Below are 18,980 nucleotides of genomic sequence, written 5' to 3'. Positions count from 1 at the left end.
TATTAATGACCTGGACTTTAGTATACAAGTCATAATTTCAAAGTTTGTGGATGACACAAAGCTTGGAAGTGTACAAAACAATGAGGAGGTTAGTAACAGACTTCAGGAGAACATAGACAGTCTGGTGAAATGGGCAGACAAATGAGAGATGACATTTAATGCAGTGTGAAGTGATGCAATTTGGAAGAAAACATGAGGAGAAGCTGTCTAAAGTAAATAGGAATGCAGGAACAGAGAGACTTGGGGGGGTGGGGGGAGGGGGCGATTCACATGCACAATTATTTGAAGGTGGCAGGACAAGTCAATAAGGCTGTTAATAAAGCATATAGGATCCTTGGGTTTATTAATAGAGGCATTGAATACAAAAGCAAGCATGTCATGGTAAACCTTTTGGTCTTGGTTGGCCGGTGCGAACCCGCTGGGCCGAAATGGCCTCCTTCCGTGATGTAAATTTCTATAATTCTATCACTGGTTAGGGTTCAGCTGGAATATTGTGTTCAAGTCTGGGCAACGGGTTATCATGATCTGGAATGCACTGCTTGAAAGGGTGGTGGAAGTACATTCAATAATAATTTTCAAAAGGGAATTAGATATATGCTTAAAAGGGAAAACAAAATTACAGGGCTATGGTGAAAGAGCAGGAGAGTGGGACTTTCAGAGAGTTGGCAAAGGCATGATGGACCAGATGGCCTGATTCTATGCTGTGTCATTCTATAATTTCATTGTCAATGTCACGGTGGCAAAAACAAGGTGCTGTAACGAAGAAGAGCCAGGTTGAAATAACTCTGTTATTGAACACTGCTCTTAGTTTTACAGGCCAAAATGTTAAGTAATAAAGTGTCACAGCGTGCCATAGATGGCAGTCAGTATTCAGAGATTACTCATACCCTGTGAATAGGGTTTAATTCCCTTAATAGGGAGGGAGGCTCATCCTGATGCTGAGCCCAAAGAGATTGGACAGGTAAGGCGGCCAATGGCGATCTACCTTGATGAGCAACATCTGTTACATCAACATCTCTTCACATTTGGTGCAAAATTATTTAATGGAGATCAAAGTGGAGATGAAAACTAAGCTGAAATAATAATTTTGATGAGTACTGCAGTGAGAATACAAGTCCTTCTGCTGATTAAAGACAGCTCAGATTGAGAGGACTGGATACATTTTCTGATAATATTCCTCTGCAGAATTTTAGGGGTTTCACTACTGAAAATGAACAACACCTCCACATTATTTAATAAGCCTCTAACAAGGTTTCCTGGAAATAAAAAAGGTCACTATTTAGCCCATTTTATGATCAGAGGAAGATTGAAAGTCGCACAGCAAACACACTTTGGGGCAGTTTGAGCTCATTACCTGTTTTGCTCATATTTTTGAAATTACATGTTCTTCATTCCAAAATACTATTTTATTCCCCTTCTACTGAATGCAAAGTAAATTATTAAATTAAACACTTACAACAGAATTTAAGCAAAAATAATAAAAGATTAATGTGCTTGTGTCACTGTCATCCACTTCTCCTTCTGTCCTATATTATTTACTTTAACTTCAAGCTGATTTTTCTAACCTTATTTTTAGTTTTCTAACTTTAAAATCTTTTAAATCAGTTACCCCTTTTCTTCTGTTCCCACCAGTTATTTTGAATGTGAGTGCAACATTACAAAAATTGTCAATTGATTGTGCAAAATCTGGCATCACATGTCATTTTCCAGCCAATTAAATGGCACAGAGTTGAAGATTGTCAGAGTCAAGTCAATCTCTGATGCATTTTTGTTGTTGTCAAAATCAGGAAGGGATGAGGTCCCATTTCCCTACTGGAAGAGTAAACTCATCTGCTGCTCAAGGGATTAAATATTAAAAATGACAGTGGTCTATTCTTCTAGTATGTTGGCCCACTAGCCTATTGTGCTACAGAGTGCTCAAACACAACTTCTTTCCAGTAATTCTTCACATGGTAAATTGTCATTCAATGAAACTTCCTGGAATGCATGAGAGTTAGGCCATGCTGCACACCATGTGCATTGCTCATTGATCAGCAAATCTCAAGGGCAAATCTGGGAGAGTTAAAAGGAAATAATCTCAGTCATGGCATGGAAGAGAAACTTTAAGTGAGGGAGAAAATAGCTTACATAATAGAGGCAAAAGCATTCACTACAATATTGTTGCCAATGATAGATTTAGTATAAGTTTCTCATGTGAATCTCAAGTTAGGAGTCAACTGTGGCTTAGTGGGTGGCACTCCTGCCTCTGAGTCAGAAGATTGTGGGTTCAAGCCCCACTCCAGAGACTTGACCACAAAATCTACACTGACGTCCCCACTGCAGTACTGTTGGAGGTGCCATCTTTTCATTGAGATGTTTAACCCTGGCCCCATCTGGCCTCTCAGGTGGATGTAAAAGTTCGCATGGCACTATTTTGAAGAAGAGCAGGGTGTTCTTCTGGTAACCTGGCCAATACTTATCCCTTAATCAACATCTCTAAAACAGATGATCTGGTCATTATCTCATTGCTATTTATATGAGGCCTTGCTGTGTGCAGATTGGCTGCTGCGTTTACTACATTACAAGAGTAACGACATTTCAAAAGTACTATGTTTCGCTGATCAATGGGTTAAGCACTTTGGGATGTCTCAAGGTCATGAAAGGCATTAGACAAATGCAAGTTCTTTCTCTTTCTTTCCATTACTTTCAATAAAAGTATGAAGTATTCTCCCTCCCCCTGTATGCAAGGCCTCCCCTTCACTAAATCAGCAGAAGTTACTGCAAATTATTTCAAAAACTTTAACTGCTTTACATAGAGGATGGTGAATAGGAGCAATGGATTACCCAGGGAGCTAGTGGATTTAAATCCGGTGAAAAAGTTAAGGAGGAATTGGATAGGTACTTTAGGGAGTGGCCAATTGAGAGGTAACATAAGAGGCCTGAGGATTGATGGAAATGAGTGCTCTGGTCTCACCAGCATACTCGGTGTGAGCTGTGAGCGCTGGTCGTACCTCTACGGGCAACCCGTCCGAGCGACGACATCAATATCAGGCCTCATGCCTCTCCGGCAGCAGTCCTCATGTAAGTCCTTGGAAGGGATCAGGGGGGTTGGCACAGGCTACAGCAGGGCAGGGCCGATCATGCCTCCTGTGGAGGTGGGGGAGCAGCCCTGTTCCTCCTGGCTCCATAGGAACAAAATTCATCTACTTGTCGTTGGCGGCCGAAGAATCCTGAGTGAGGCGGGCCTTACACCTCCCCACCCATCACTGACAATTTTTTTTGATGGGGCCCTTCAATAGGCGTTAGACCCCTACATTACGTATTAAATGGATCTAAAGCCTATTTTAGGCGTACATCCGAGACCCCTAAAAATAGGCCCCATGTATTTAGCAGTGTGACCGATGCCGATGCAGATCGATCGCAGGCTATCCCAGTGCTAAATTGAGATGCTTTGTGCCTGGTGTACACACATAAAACGGGTGCATTGCAGTCCAATTTCTACCCCATTCATTGTTGGGACTAGCCAGAAAGGCTTCAGACTTTCCAAGTCATGCACTTTCCTCAGTTCCTAAGAAACTGTATATTATGGAAGAAAATCATCACTGTGCAGCTCGTTTCTTTGTAAGGGACAAATGGGTCAAAATGTAGATTTTCTGACTATGAAAATTCTGGCCCAACTTGGACTACTTCAACCCAGATCATGTTCAGCACTGACCACCTTTGGTGGCTGGTGGCTGGGTACCTACAGCACCAGACTGTTTTGCCAAACAGGTGCGTGGTTTTGAAATACAGAATAAGCTTGAGGCCTACAGCATCAGATAGTTGATCATAACTGTGGAGCCAGTATACAAGAATTCACTGCTAGGCTGTGTTGAATATCTAATTTATAGCTCACAAGCTGCTGCCAAACTGGCCAAACAAACATGAGACGGGGAGAAGTGGTACACGGAGAGTAGGAAGGCAGAATCTGTTCTGTCTGGAAGGTTTCACTTGAAGACTGCATAAGTTCCAGGAGTTTATAAGTGTTTTGACCGATCACAAATTGGATGCTAATTATCAACAAAACAGACCAGGTGAAGGAAAGTCTCCAGAATGAAGGGTGTTAAGGAGACTAACTGCATTATTTATAAAGCTCTGCATAAGCTGCTTTGTTAAGTTGCAGTACATTGTGTGAAGCTATATGCGCAAACCTCTCCTATTTATTAGTATATTGCAATAGGTACTTTTTCATAATTTTGTAATAGAAACATAGAAAATAGGTGCAGGAGTAGGCCATTCGGCCCTTCGAGCCTGCACCACCATTCAATATGATCATGGCTGATCATGCAACTTCAGTACCCCACTCCTGCCTTCTCCCCATACCCCCTGATCCCTTTATAAATGCTTATAAATAACTCACGTCACTAGATTTATAATATCTCAGTGATTATATAAATATAATAACAAATATTTTTTTAAATCTTAGGCTTGACAGGGGCAAGATATTGAGCGTGAAATTTAACTTTGACATGGTGCAAAACCAGGCGGTAGTGGATCGGCCTCCCATTAGACAGACTGCCCAAATTTCCTTTCCAATTAAGTCAATTAGACGGGGTATACAACAAGTGGCCAATCCGCTACCACCCGTGCTGCGCCCACTCCGAAAGTGAGTTTTACCCCCGCACCCACCCCAGCCCTCCAATTATGAGCTGCAGAGAGTCACAGTGCCTGGTAGCTTGCACGGACACGGGGAAAAAGCCATTTCCTTCAGGCGACTGCCTCAGCAAATCATTCTAGCACTCATTCCTGCCAGGTTAAATTTAGCCAGGCCTCTGAGTGCAGAAATCCTCTGTCGTTTGAAGGTGAAGGCTGTGACAAATGGGCAGCACATGAAAATCACAACCATGATAGCAAGGAAAGGGAAATTTTAATTTGGGAACACAAATATGAGAAGATTGCAGTGCTGACTGGACAGTGCAGACCCTCGGCAGGTTTGAAGTCTTGAATTGAGCTCACATGATGTGCAGATGATGTGTAGTCATTATCAGAAAATCTTGAGAAATTAACACTTGTATCTTACCAGGTGCACACGCGAGAGGTCTGGCAGGGAACCGAGCTGTGGTCACGCCATCGGACCACTTGATCGGTCTATATGCAGACCATTTACGACTATACCAGATAGCACTCATTAACATTAAACAGCACGCTGACTGGAGTTCTAATGCTGGGTATCATGTTGCCCTGGTATTTAAAGTAGCTGCATCTCTTTCCCTTACACTTGCACAGTATGTATTTCCACCCTTTGGATTCATTTAAAAGCCCATCATCATTCTTAAATTTTTATTGTTAATTTGTGTTTCATCTGGTCAATGTGATTTCCAAATTTAGGTGGCGTAACCAGGTCTAGCCCAAATCTGTGGCAACTGGGGATATACATTTTTCTTTACCTTTCAAATGTCTTCTCTCCTCTCCTGAAGACGCTGACTCATTCTAGGTCTGAAGTCCATGGATGCCAAACACTGTCCAATATCTTATTCAGGTGATATTCTTCATATGTGAGCCGAGACACATGTGACCTGAAACACTCAATCTGTTTCCCTCTCCACAGATGCTGCCTGATCTGATGAGTATTTGCAGCATTTTCTGTTTTTAGTTCAGATTTTCAGTTTACAACTTAATGTAAGCCTGCTACTGGAGAAAATTTCTGTAACTTACCAAATTTAACTTCACCATAACAGGGCCATGCACAATCCAGAACACTAGGGGGGTCAGGGAGTGGGGTGAGTTTGAATTCTGAGTGACCTACTCAAACTTATTTTGATATGTGGAATATGATTAAAGAAAAGATACTCTTTCACCGCAGCTCTGGTATCTCTAAGTAGTGATCCTTACATAACCAGTGTAAAAATGAGCAAAACATCAAGGTTGAAAACCATTGCCATATATCTCTTTAGCTTTCCCTGGGCTGTTTTTTTAAAAAATATTCTCTGATACTTCCTACTGTTTGATATAACCCAGAAATAAATCTGCTGGTACTAAATTAGGATTAGTTTGCATGCAGTGCAGTACACTACCAATTTACCAAGTTCCAGTAATCAGGCCCACAGAATTTGAAAACTACTTTTATAATCACCTGATCAATTTAATTCCTTAACCACTGCTGGTTTTTCCTTTCTGAGCCCAACAAACTGCCCACGCGGATTTCTGGATTCCAGAGCAGTTCAGATGCTCTGCGCTAACTTTGGAGCAAAATCCAATTCCTCAGAAGAAGTGATGTCAGCCACATGGAAAACAAGAGGAAAATATCATCAAATATTTTTAATCCCCAAACTTAGCAAAAACAATATTAAACAAAACAACATGAAAACTGTTGGCAGTTCTTCACAAACAAGCTCCAGCAGCTTATAGCTTTTAAATGGCCCTGTTTGGACTCAAACTTTTCTTCATCCCTTTATAGGAAATCTGTAGTCCACTCACTGTGCTCACACTATTAAACCCGCATTGTAGAACTCCCCTTGTGGCTCACTTGGTGAACGCACTGCCTGGCATGGTACTGAAGTATCTGGTCTGGATTCAAAGTTCCTGGTTTGATGCCTGGTTCGTGCTGGAGTTAGCTGTTCTCAATTTCGGCAACATTTGTGTCGTTACAACTGGCCTCAGTGGCCATGGCAAAACCCGGGGTCCCGGTCCTTTTCATTCACGCAGCGGCATGCGTGTGGACGCGTGGCGAGGAGAGGACTAGGCTCGGATATGATGACGCATGATTGAATAGCTTACTAACTCTGCCCACCTAGGCTCACACATATGAAGAATGGCCAAACCCTGCGATAGATACTGGAAAGTGTTGGAGCTGTAACCCAGCGCGAGTCACCAGCTTGAGGAGAAAGTTGGGAAAATAATACTTACTGCAATCCAGAGCAGACAGCAGTTTTAATAAGGCTTTGGCCTATCCAAATGCAAGAGATGTACAAAATTCAGCACAATACACAGCAGAGCTTTGCTTTCATTACACATGTGAAGAAATAAGGGTTTATTGCTATGTTATTATTAGTGGCGCCCTGTAGCATTGCGCCTGGTTAGTTGGGGCCTTCAGTGCAACTTCTGACCTTTACTCCGGTCCATTGCAGTGTAAGTATAGCAGCAATTTGCCAATCACCGATACTGTAAATTTGCGATGGAGTATATGTTTGACACAGGGGGAAATGATTTCACATTTTACTGATTCAAAAAGCTACCCTCACTGATATAGGGGCTGATTTTCCATCGCCCTACACTGAGTGCAGGGCAGGTGGAGCGTACCCAAAGTATGCTCCACTTGAAGGTACCTAAAGAAAGACAAAGTAAGAAAGAATTTGCACTTATACAGTGCCTTTCACCAGCTGTAGGAAATACAGCAGCCAATTTGCACACAAGCAGCAAGGTCCCACAAGCAGCAAGGTCCCACAAACAGCAAGGTCCCACAAACAGCAATGAGATGATGGCCAGATAATCTGTTTTCAGGATGTTGGTTGAGTGATAAATGTTGGCCAGGACACCGGGGAGAGCTTCCCCTGTATCATAGAATCATAGAAGTTTACAGCACGGAAGGAGGCCATTTCAGCCCATCGAGTCCGCACTGGCCAACATGAGGCTATCCAGCCTAATCCCACTTTCCAGCTCTGGGTCTGTAACCCTGCAGGTTGCGGCACTTCAGATGCACATCCAAGTACTTTTTTAATGTGGTGAGGGTTTCTGCCTCTACCGTCCTTTCAGGCAGTGAGTTCCAGACCCCCACCACCCTCTGTGTGAAGAAATTTCCCCTCAAATCCCCTCTAAACCTTCTACAAATTACTTTAAATTTATGCCCCATGGTTATTGACCCCTCTGCTAAGGGAAATAGGCCCTTTCTATCCACTATATCTAGGCCCCTCATAATTTTATACACCTCAATGAGTCCTCTCCTCATCCTGTATCTGCAGGTTCAGGTCATTGACGTGGCAGCAACATCCATTTGGGAGGGCCTGGCGCATAAGCGTATTAATGGCTGGTGGCTGTGGGACAGCAACCAATAGGCTCCCAGCCCGTCATGCCCTCTGCTCTCTTTGGAGAGAAATGAAAAAAACCTACTGGTTTGCAGGAGGAGGAGTTTTCCTGCCGCCTTTTCTCAGGTCCTCTAAACGGTGGTTGATGAGGGAAACCGCGATGGCCCACTTGCAATGGTCGCACTAGCTCCTGGGAGTCCGCCAGACACAAATAAAGCAGGCGGCATGTTGACGTCAGTCCCATCTCATTACCATGGCATTTGCCCCTCACGTAAATGCACATGTAGCATGAAGGGAACAGAGACCCAGTGCAGTGACAGGAAATAGGCCTACCAGGGTTGCAAAGCAGAGGAAAATAAGCCCCACATTCCTTGTAACATTATTTACCAACCACTTTACACAGTTTTGCTTCTTCTGCAAAGTCTGTTATGCTCAGTTATTTACTTTACAAAATATTTATTTATTTTTTGCACTACCTTCCACAATACATTTGGAAATTTCATTTAAGATGTGAGTATTTATTTAACTTTTCCTTCTCCTTCAGTTATTTACATGGTGATAAAAGGTATTCCCCCCCCGAACCCCTCTCCACTCCCCACCGCTTACTTCACCAAGGAGAATTTTGTGTTGAAGCTGACTCTGGCTCAGCTCTTCACCAGAGAGTAATTTCTCCAATGATCTACACTTTGAGCAGGTGACCATTTGCCATGGTCTGGGCCTGACTAACTGAGTGACACTGCTTGCAATGTCCAAGTTCAGCATTAAAACATCACATAAACATCAGTCCCTGAGCAGCAATGCAGACATAAACCCTCATCCCAATCTTTAGCTCAGACTTTTTTTCATGCTGCTATTGATTTATTGGATTAATGTCACTTTTGTAAAGTGTTCCAAATGAATTGAGAGTGGCAATGAATTTGAGAATGACCTTGCAGGCAGACTCTCTATTGAAAACACGGGTTATGAACTTTGTGGACGTGGATTGAGAGGACCTGTTAACACATCAAATCCAGTCAGCAGCCTCCCTGCAAATGAGACTTGCATTGAAAAATGCTGCGTGGCCACTTGCCAAGTGATTTCATGGGGTTCATAAAATATTTACAGACTATAATCTTGACAGTTTCAAGAAATCTTCAGTGAGTTTTTTAGCAGCACACTGTGGTGAGCAATGTCGCCCTTGCCTCTTATTCTTCGGGTACATTGGTAGCATACAACGTTTGGAAGCCAATAGAAAGAACACAGCCTATTAAATGAGAGAAGCACCAGCCAGAAAAGTGAGATCACCGGTTTCTTCCAAACTTTATTTTTGGTGTGAAAAAATTCAGGCCTTTCTACATTTACTGAGTTATCCTGAGGGCACAATAATTTATGGAAAATTGACTTATAGGTTATTGTAAAATGATCACCGTACAAATGTATGGCCTGTTAACCTCAATCTCCACTTGTATAAATATTATGCTGCATGTAAGAACAAAAGTATTTGTAACTGAGCTATTTCTAAAAGCAGCAATATTATCATTTTTAGAAATGTTATTCAGAGACTATTCAGAAGTAAGAAAGGCTGCAAAGTTTCATACATCCCCACTGCTTTATAATATTCAACATAAGAAATTTACAGGAAATTATTTTTGCAGATGTTACATATTAGAAAACATGTGCGCATTTTGGAAGATGCAAAGGACATTCAGTACTCAAAGGGTTCCAGTGTTGGGTGTTCCTACAGTATGTGTTTACCATCTCTTTTCTCCTTTGCCTACCCGCTCTCCCCTACATTTAGGTAGAGGCCAATGTTTCTATTTTAATGATGGCACAACAAGCAATGGCATTCGAAGCAGGAAGAGAGAGCCACACAGTGACTGTTAAATCACATTTAAAAATCCAACCTGTAACACTTCTGGCAGAGGCTAAGCCAAATCAGAAGGCACTCAAGCCAACTCCAATGGGAGTAATGTTAACATGTGGCTGACTAACACAGCTCATGGTTTTTTCGTGGATTGAGCCTAATCACTGAACAATGTTACAAAGTGCCTCATAGCAGAAAATAGGCTCTTGCAATTGGCTACAGGATGTTTATAATGAAATGTATAAAACAATTCACTGACCTTTTTATCTTGAGTGTTCCCCTATTCCTCTCTTTTAGCTTCCCTACTGCTGCCCTTTACAGCTAGGTTTCCTGCTCTAGCTGGTGAGGAAGAAGATCTTCCTGGCATAATTAATGCTATTCAACAAGGGGAATAGGGAGGGGAGAATGGGGGCAGGGGGCGGGGGTTGGAGCGGTGCCATGCTGCAGGGCAGTAGGCTGGAATTGGCTTTTCTATTTGTGACTATCCCTCCATTCTGAGAATTAGCTCTTTGCTAAATACTTAAGTGCTCCCTCTGGTGGGTTGTCTGAGAAAGTGAATGATGGTAGTTAGTGGAAATCAAGTTTGAATGACAGTCTAAGGCTTAAATTCAAGCTCAAACCATCTGGGTGGGTGTACAGAACTCCATCATAAAAGCTATGGCATGAATCTCATTTCTACATTTTAACTCTACATTATTCAGTGGTAATTTTTTTCCTGGCAGCACCACTTGAAATCAGCCAAGTCAGATCATTAAGTAAAGCCTACAGTGGTTTGAAGAAATACTCTGCCTGGATCAACAGAAAGGACTTTACTGCTTAAGCGATCCACAATAAATAGAATCTGTTTAAGATATACATCGTCTCATTGATACATGGCAAACAAAACACGTAAGCATTTAAATTACATTTTTGTGCATACAGAGCAAGAAATATGATTCTGTTTTCTCTGTGGAACCAAAATTGATGTGGTTGTGTGTCACAAAATGATTTGTTCCCAGTACTGTAGTTAAGCATTAGTTTCTTCTCTGCATATACAATAATTTATTCATAGCAGCAGCTTGGGTGAACACGTAATAAATATTAATGTACCACATGTACAGCTCGTGGAATGCAGTCATCAGACTGAGTAACAGCTGGCATCAATGATCTTGTGCAGACGATTATGGGATTGGTTGCATGGTTTTACTTTTGAATTAACCAGTCCCCATAACTAAAATTTGAAGAAAAAAAACCCAGAGCTCCTTTAAGGTGTCTAAACGTCTGGGAAATAAAGTCGCCTGAATTTTCTCTCTCATTCTCCTGAAGTCGATGACTCCTCCTGGGGTGCAGCTTCACAGGTAGCTCTCCAGAATCTCATCCAGTGTACAGTCTGCCTGTGCTCATTGTCAAGACTCACATGTGAAGAATGGGAATCAATTTAGGTGCATTTGCTGTCATTCTTCTTTCAAATCCTGCTGTCAAACTGCATTATTATTGCAGCCGAGTACCGTGAGCATGGGCTGTAGCAACCAATTTTGCTATACAGGTTGAACCTGCTTTATCGGGAACCCTCGGCTTCTGGCCTGTTCCGGATAAGAGATTGTTCCGGACGAGTGGTGGTCACGTTAAACTGATGGTACAGGTACTGAGCAAGGGGATATCGGGGCTGGCTGGCTTGGGCCTGTGAGTGTGGCAGAGAGATCATGGGGAGCGGGGGGAGGCGGTGGATCGCGGGGTCAGGCCAGCGATTGCAGGAGTCGGCAGCGAGGAAAGACTTCAATTTGTTCATGTCGGAGTTCTGCGCATGCGCCACCCGGTGGCCGGGAATGGTTCCGGACGAGGGGTAGTTCCGGATAAGGGAGGTTCAACCTGTAGTTAAACATAGTGAATGCAAATGCTGGTTCAGCAGCGAATGAGTATTCGGTGCCAGTGCTGCAGAATGATCATGTGACTGAATTCATCGATTCGGAGATTGATGAAGGCCAGGTTGCTCAGCGCTCTAACCTGATCACTAACTGGGTGGTAAGCTTAAGCGTCTTTAATTGTCAGCACATGATTGAGGAAAAACATTGTTGGTTTACAGAAGCCAAAAAGGTCACTTCGAAATCATCTTTGCACCAAGAACAAGCTGCCACCTGAATCAAGAAGACAAATACTGCAGTGTTACTCAAGTGTATTCTAGCTCAATAACGCACTCTACCCAATCCATTCTTGAGAAAGGTAATTATGTAAAACATTAAAATATGTATCAATCCTTATCTCCTATATTATACATCCTTGATTGCATAACATTTCCATTGTCCCAGCAACTCTAGAAGCACCATGTTCCACACAGCATTCAATGATCTTCTGTACTTAACTGTGCAATTTTTAATCCCAGTCCTAACAAGATCCAAATTTTTTTAATAAGCAACCATCAGCTGCTTTAGCTGGGAATCTATTCCAACTATCCATGGCTATGTGGAGGAAAAAAAATTCTCATCTCAAATGGGCATTAATGCTTTTGCTACACTTTAGCTGTATTTAACAAAAGGAATCTCATACAAAAGCAAAATACAGTGGATGCTGGAAATCTGAAATAAATTAATCTCATGTTGTACAAGCAATAAATGACTCTTATGTGCACTTAGTAAATGCTGGCTGAGATGTTTATTCATGTACAGGAGTTGTGTTTTTTCATGAGTAAATTATGAGATTCTTACACATTGCTATTATTCTACATTTATATTTATACAATTAACTTTTTTTTAAGATAACAGTAGTAAATAAAAATTGAGTGTGCTCCAGTTTTTCAAATTATGATTTATTATTGGCTTTTATCAATTGTAATAAATGCCTTGAAATATGTTGCAATGGTTAAGGCGCTATATAAATGCAAGTTTTTGATATATTAAGGAAAGTTATTTGGCATGGTGATATCCGATGATAAATCCCACAAGTGCCTGTGCTTACCTTATGCAGCCCAATTTGCTGCTGAATATTGCTATTTTATATTTAATCGGTGTCTAGGCTCACACATGGATAATGACCACTTGCACAAGTTATTAAAATTAATGATTCAGAGATCTGAATGATGATCTGAATGATAATAAATCACTTGCCCTAATTATAACATATGGTGATGTCAACTTGACTTAAGTGGCAGCACTTTTGTTTTAAGGAAGAAGATTGTGAGTTCAAACACCACTCCAGGACTTCAGTACATAAGCCAGTGTGACACTTAGGAGTGCTGCAATATGGAAGGCACTGTCCTTTGAATGAGATTTTATACCATAGCCCTTTCAGACTACACTGGTGGTCCCATGACACAATTTGATGAAAAGTAAGGAGTGTTCCTGGCGCACTGCTCCACACCCTTTCTCAGCCATCAAAAACATATTAGCTTCATTCTTTTCATTGATGTTTATTGAATCTTGCTGTGCGCAAATTGGCTAATGCATTTGCCTACATAGGAAGACTGACTACACTTCAAAAGTAATTAATTGGATGTGAAGTGCATTGGGGCATCCTGAAAGAAGTAATATGGTGCTGTATAAATCCAAGTTCATTGTGATATCATAATCATGAGCTGTAATTGTTTCTTTTACCCCTTTTCCCCCTGCTTCTCATTAGAAGCCATAATATGTGAAGTGATAAATGACACTTATCATTTTGGTTGGAAGTGGGTAGCGATGTCCCACAGGGCTGTTTTGGACTGCTTCTGTTCACTGTGTAAATCAAAAATTTAGTTTTAGGGCTTGAGGGAGTGGTGTCCAAATGGTGTTCAATGAAAATTAAAATCGGGAGAGATGTATAATTGTAATATAGCTCCACCTAGTGGACTACTGCTCCATCTAGTGGACTACTGTGGTAATGCAACTGCTGATGCGACACAATAAAAGAAAGTTCCAGATTGGAGCCATCTTGAGTGTGTGTGCTTTTGTGATGTCATACAGAAGATATTACATTGGCGACATAGGATAGGATTCCCTAGCTGAAATTTTTGTTGGTGGATGTTTCTGCCAACCAACAGAGCGACTTTGAGAGATTCTTTGTTTTTCAGCACAGCTAAAAATCCAAGGTAAATTACAAGCATACTTGGCTCAACTGATGAGTCAAATGTCTGCACCTATGGGAATAATAGGGCGTTTGGGTGAGTTTCAATGTGACCGAAAGACTTTTGGAACATATATGGAGTGGCTAGAAATGTTTTTCACCGCAAATAGTATCATCAAAGATAATGAAAACCGTAACCGGGTGGTGTTAGAAAGAAAATGGGCTATTTTCTTGACTGAAGCAGGCTCCGAGGTGTATGAAACCCTGAAAAATATGCTTGTTTCCATCAAGCCAAAGGTCACACCATTGCAGAAGATTTTACCCAAGTTAGAACAGCACTACAGACCTGAACTCCTGGAAATTGCTAAAAGTTATCATTTTGGAAAATGAAATCAATAACATAAAGAGAGTATCAGTGAGTACATTGTAACTTTAAAGAAACTATCTATTCAATGTAATTTTGGAAATTTTCAGGACCGAGCATTGCGTGACCGCTTTGTTTGTGGGATGAAAAATGAAGCAATCAGAAGAAAGTTGTTGACAACTCCTAACTTGACTTTTGATTTAGCTTGTCAGACATCCATGTCAATGGATATGGCCGGACAATATTCCCGAGAATTTTGTGTCAATTCCAGTCATCAAACAACCGAGGTGAATCGCCTGCAGGTTAAAAGTAAAAGGCAGTTGGATCACAAGACCTCAGCAACTGACCAAGGTAACAGTGAATTGAAGTTGTGCTATCGATGCCTGGGACAACACATTGCTCATAGCAGAGTGTTTCTTCTGCAAGAAAACTGGGCATCTTGCAAAAGCATGCCAACTGAAGATTAAACCGATGTTCAATGCTAGAAGTAGAACTCACCAGAGACTACATAGCATTGAAGAGAAGCAACAGGATGAGGAGCTTTTGGAGATACACTTCATCAAGAGCACGAGGGTATCAATGATTCGCAAAGTATCGTCATCCAAGTAGACTTTGCAGGAACAAGGATAATCATGGAAATCGACACTGGTACATCTGTGAGCGTAGTACTGGAATCACGATATCTCAACAGGTTGAGTGATTTTCCACTGGAGAAGTCAAAGATAGAGCTGCAAGGCTACTCAGGAGAGCAAATCCCCGTGGTAGGATGTATCACCGTACCGTTGAAATACAAGGATCAGTTTCAGAGCTTGCCTCTCTTAATAGTTTCAGGAGACAAGCCTGCCTTAATAGGTAGAAATTGGTTGGGATCACTGAAGCTGGATTGGAATGAGATTACCATGTTGAAACAAGATTTGTATCGAAGGATGATGTCATCAAACAGTACCCAAAGATGTTTTGTGAAACAGGCAGTCGATCGAAGGCTTCAAGGCGAATGTCAGAGTACAGCAGGATGCCAAACCAGTTTGCTGCAAGCCACGTCCCGTACCATACGCACTCAAGGAGAAAGTTGAGCAAGAACTCAAAAGACTAGAAACTGAGAACATTTTCTCGAAGATAGATCGAAGTAATTGGGCTACACCCATTGTTATTGTACCTAAGTCAGATGGTAAGGTAAGGTTTTGTGGTGATTATAAAGTAACCGTAAACCAGGTTCTCGAGGGTAATCTACCCAACATATTGCCAAATGTAGAAGATTTGTTTGCAACGATGACAGGTGGCCAGATCTTCTCAAAGTTAGATCTCACAAATGCCTACTTACAACTTCAACTAGATGAGGAGTCATAGAAACATAGAAACAGAGAAAATAGGTGCAGGAATAGGCCATTCGGCCCTTCGAGCCTGCATCGCCATTCAATGAGTTCATGGCTGAACATGCAACTTCAGTACCCCATTCCTGCTTTCTCGCCATACCCCTTGATCCCCCTAGTAGTAAGGACTACATCTAACTCCTTTTTGAATATATTTAGTGAATTGGCCTCAACAACTTTCTGTGATAGAGAATTCCACAGGTTCACTTCTCTCTGTGTGAAGAAGTTTCTCCTCATCTCGGTCCTAAATGGCTTACCCCTTATCCTCAGACTGTGACCCCTGGTTCTGGACCTCCCCAACATTGGGAACATTCTTCCTGCATCTAACCTGTCTAAACCCGTCAGAATTTTAAACGTTTCTATGAGATCCCCTCTCATTCTTCTGAACTCCAGTGAATACAAGCCCAGTTGATCCAGTCTTTCTTGATATGTCAGTCCTGCCATCCCTGGTGAACCTTCGCTGCACTCCCTCAATAGCAAGAATGTCCTTCCTCAAGTTAGGAGACCAAAACTGTACACAATATTCCAGGTGTGGCCTCACCAAGGCCCTGTACAACTGTAGCAACACCTCCATGCCCCTGTACTCAAATCCCCTCGCTATGAACGCCAATATGCCATGTGCTTTCTTAACCGCCTGCTGTACCTGCATGCCAGCCTTCAATGACTGATGTACCATGACACCCAGGTCTCGTTGCACCTCCCCTTTTCCTAATCTGTCACCATTCAGATAATAGTCCGTCTCTCTGTTTTTACCACCAAAGTGGATAACCTCACATTTATCCACATTATACTTCATCTGCCATGCATTTGCCCACTCACCTAACCTATCCAAGTCACTCTGCAGCCTCATAGCATCCTCCTCGCAGCTCACACTGCCACCCAACTTAGTGTCATCTGCAAATTTGGAGATACTACATTTAATCCCCTCATCTAAATCATTAATGTACAATGTAAACAGCTGGGGCCCCAGCACAGAACCTTGCGGTACCCCACTCGTCACTGCCTACCATTCTGAAAAGTGCCCATTTACTTCTACTCTTTGCTTTCTGTCCTACTAACCTTTTTCTCTTTACATATCTATAGAAACTTTTGCAGTCCATCTTAATGTTCCCTGCAAGCTTCCTCTCGTACTCTATTTTCGCTGCCCTAATCAAACCCTTTGTCCTCCTCTGCTGAGTTCTAAATTTCTCCCAGTCCCCAGGTTCACTGCTATTTCTGGCCAATTTGTATGCCACTTTCTTGGCTTTAATACTATCCCTGATTTCCCTTGATAGCCACGGTTGAGCCACCTTCGATTTTTTATTTTTACGCCAGACAGGGATGTACAATTGTTGTAGTTCATCCATGCGGTCTCTAAATGTCTGCCATTGCCCATCCACAGTCAACCCCTTAAGTATCATTCGCCAATCTATCCTAGCCAATTCACGCCTCATACCTTCAAAGTTATCCTTCTTTAAGTTCTGGACCATGGTCTCTGAATTAACTGTTTCATTCTCCATCCTAATGTAGAATTCCACCATATTATGGTCACTCTTCCCCAAGGGGCCTCGCACAACGAGATTGCTAATTAATCCTCTCTCATTACACAACACCCAGTCTAAGATGGCCTCCCCCCTAGTTGGTTCCTCGACATATTGGTCTAGAAAACCATCCCTTATGCACTCTAGGAAATCCTCCTCCACCGTATTGCTTCCAGTTTGGTTAGCCCAATCTATATGCATATTAAAGTCACCCATGATAACTGCTGCACCTTTAATGCATGCACCCCTAATTTCCTGTTTGATGCCCTCCCCAACATCACTACTACTGTTTGGAGGTCTGTACACAACTCCCACTAACGTTTTTTGCCCTTTGGTGTTCTGCAGCTCTACCCATATAGATTCCACATCATCCAAGCTAATGTCCTTCCTAACTATTGCATTAATCTCCTCTTTAACCAGCAGTGCTACCCCACTTCCTTTTCCTTTTATTCTATCCTTCCTGAATGTTGAATACCCCTGGATGTTGAGTTCCCAGCCCTGATCATCCTGGAGCCACGTCTCTGTAATCCCAATCACAGGTCATGCTTGACTATAAATACTCATCTAGGCCTATATCAATTTAATAGGCTACAATTTGGAGTGTCTTCCGTCCCCGCCATATTCCAAGGGGTGATGAACCAGATTTTGCAAGGACTTGAATGGGTAGTATGTAGTTTAGATGACATATTCATTTCAGCACCGTAAGCATCGGCTCCCCAAGGATTTGTTGGACATTATCTGGACATTGCATTTTAATATTTTTCTCACTGCGGAAAACCTGGAAGCCTGTTTGTGGGAGGGGTCCAGGTACTGCTGATGTGCTTAAAATCTACACCTGCTGGGCAGGGGGTCTGGGAAGACAATAGCCAAGATAAGGCAATTCATCGCAGGTAATAGGCAAATGGAGGGTCCATTGTTAAGCAATGTGAACTCGTCAAAGGTAGATCAGATGAACTGATCAGTGATCGAGCCAGTACCTGGATGAGATACCAGAACAATAGAAAGCCATTAAGCCCAGACCGGTCGGAAGCGAAAACCCATCACTGGCAAAACAGGAAGCCTCGAAACAAAGGAAAAAACTTTGTTGGGCCAGAAGAATACACACAAACAGGAAGCTTCAGAACAAGAACAAACTTTATTCGGCTTGAAAAGGAAAACGAACTGGGGGTATGTGTGGCCACTCATCTCTCTCTTGCTCTCGCTGTTTCATGTCTACAAGAACTGAACCCACTGTGTGGGACAGAGAGAAGAAACCAGAAGAGACACGTTTTCATCAGGAGAAGCAGCGAGTAAGCCAACAAATCGGTGAGCATCATCTCTGCACACGCATCTTTTAAAATCACAGCCACGGTGTGATGGGGTAACGTGTGTTCTCACAACCAAGTCTGAGAAGTTTTCAGGGACGGTTTTAGACATGAGTACTTCGCGATAGGGGCCTGTTTAGATGGGAAAGGCTGTGTGTTGTACTGTATTTGTTTGTTTTACATACCAGGGTGTGTGTAGTTTTACTGGGTGCAGGTGTGTGCGTTAACTTTAATAAAAGCATTTCCAGTTGAGACCAAGGTATTTGTCCCTGATTCATTCATCTGTTCGGTACAGTAATCACTCCCAGCTCTAGAACTATTGTAAAGTGGGGGGTTGGGGGGTGTCAAAAACACCTAAGGGAACCCACTTACAGCACCAAACAGGCAAATCAATAATAATGTATTGAATGAAGTGCTCAAACGGCTAGAGAAGCACAGAGTACGAATGACTGCTCACAAGTGTGAGTTATTTCAAAACTCAGTGGAGTATTTAGGGCACAGAGTAGACAAAGATGGTTTACATCCAACCAAGGGAAAGCTGGATGGAATCAGAAAAGCACCCACTCCCAAGAATATCACTGAACTT

The sequence above is a fragment of the Pristiophorus japonicus genome, chromosome 7 (genome assembly GCF_044704955.1).
Source record: "Pristiophorus japonicus isolate sPriJap1 chromosome 7, sPriJap1.hap1, whole genome shotgun sequence".
Taxonomy (NCBI): domain Eukaryota; kingdom Metazoa; phylum Chordata; class Chondrichthyes; family Pristiophoridae; genus Pristiophorus; species Pristiophorus japonicus.
Note: the sequence above shows the minus strand (reverse complement) of the source record.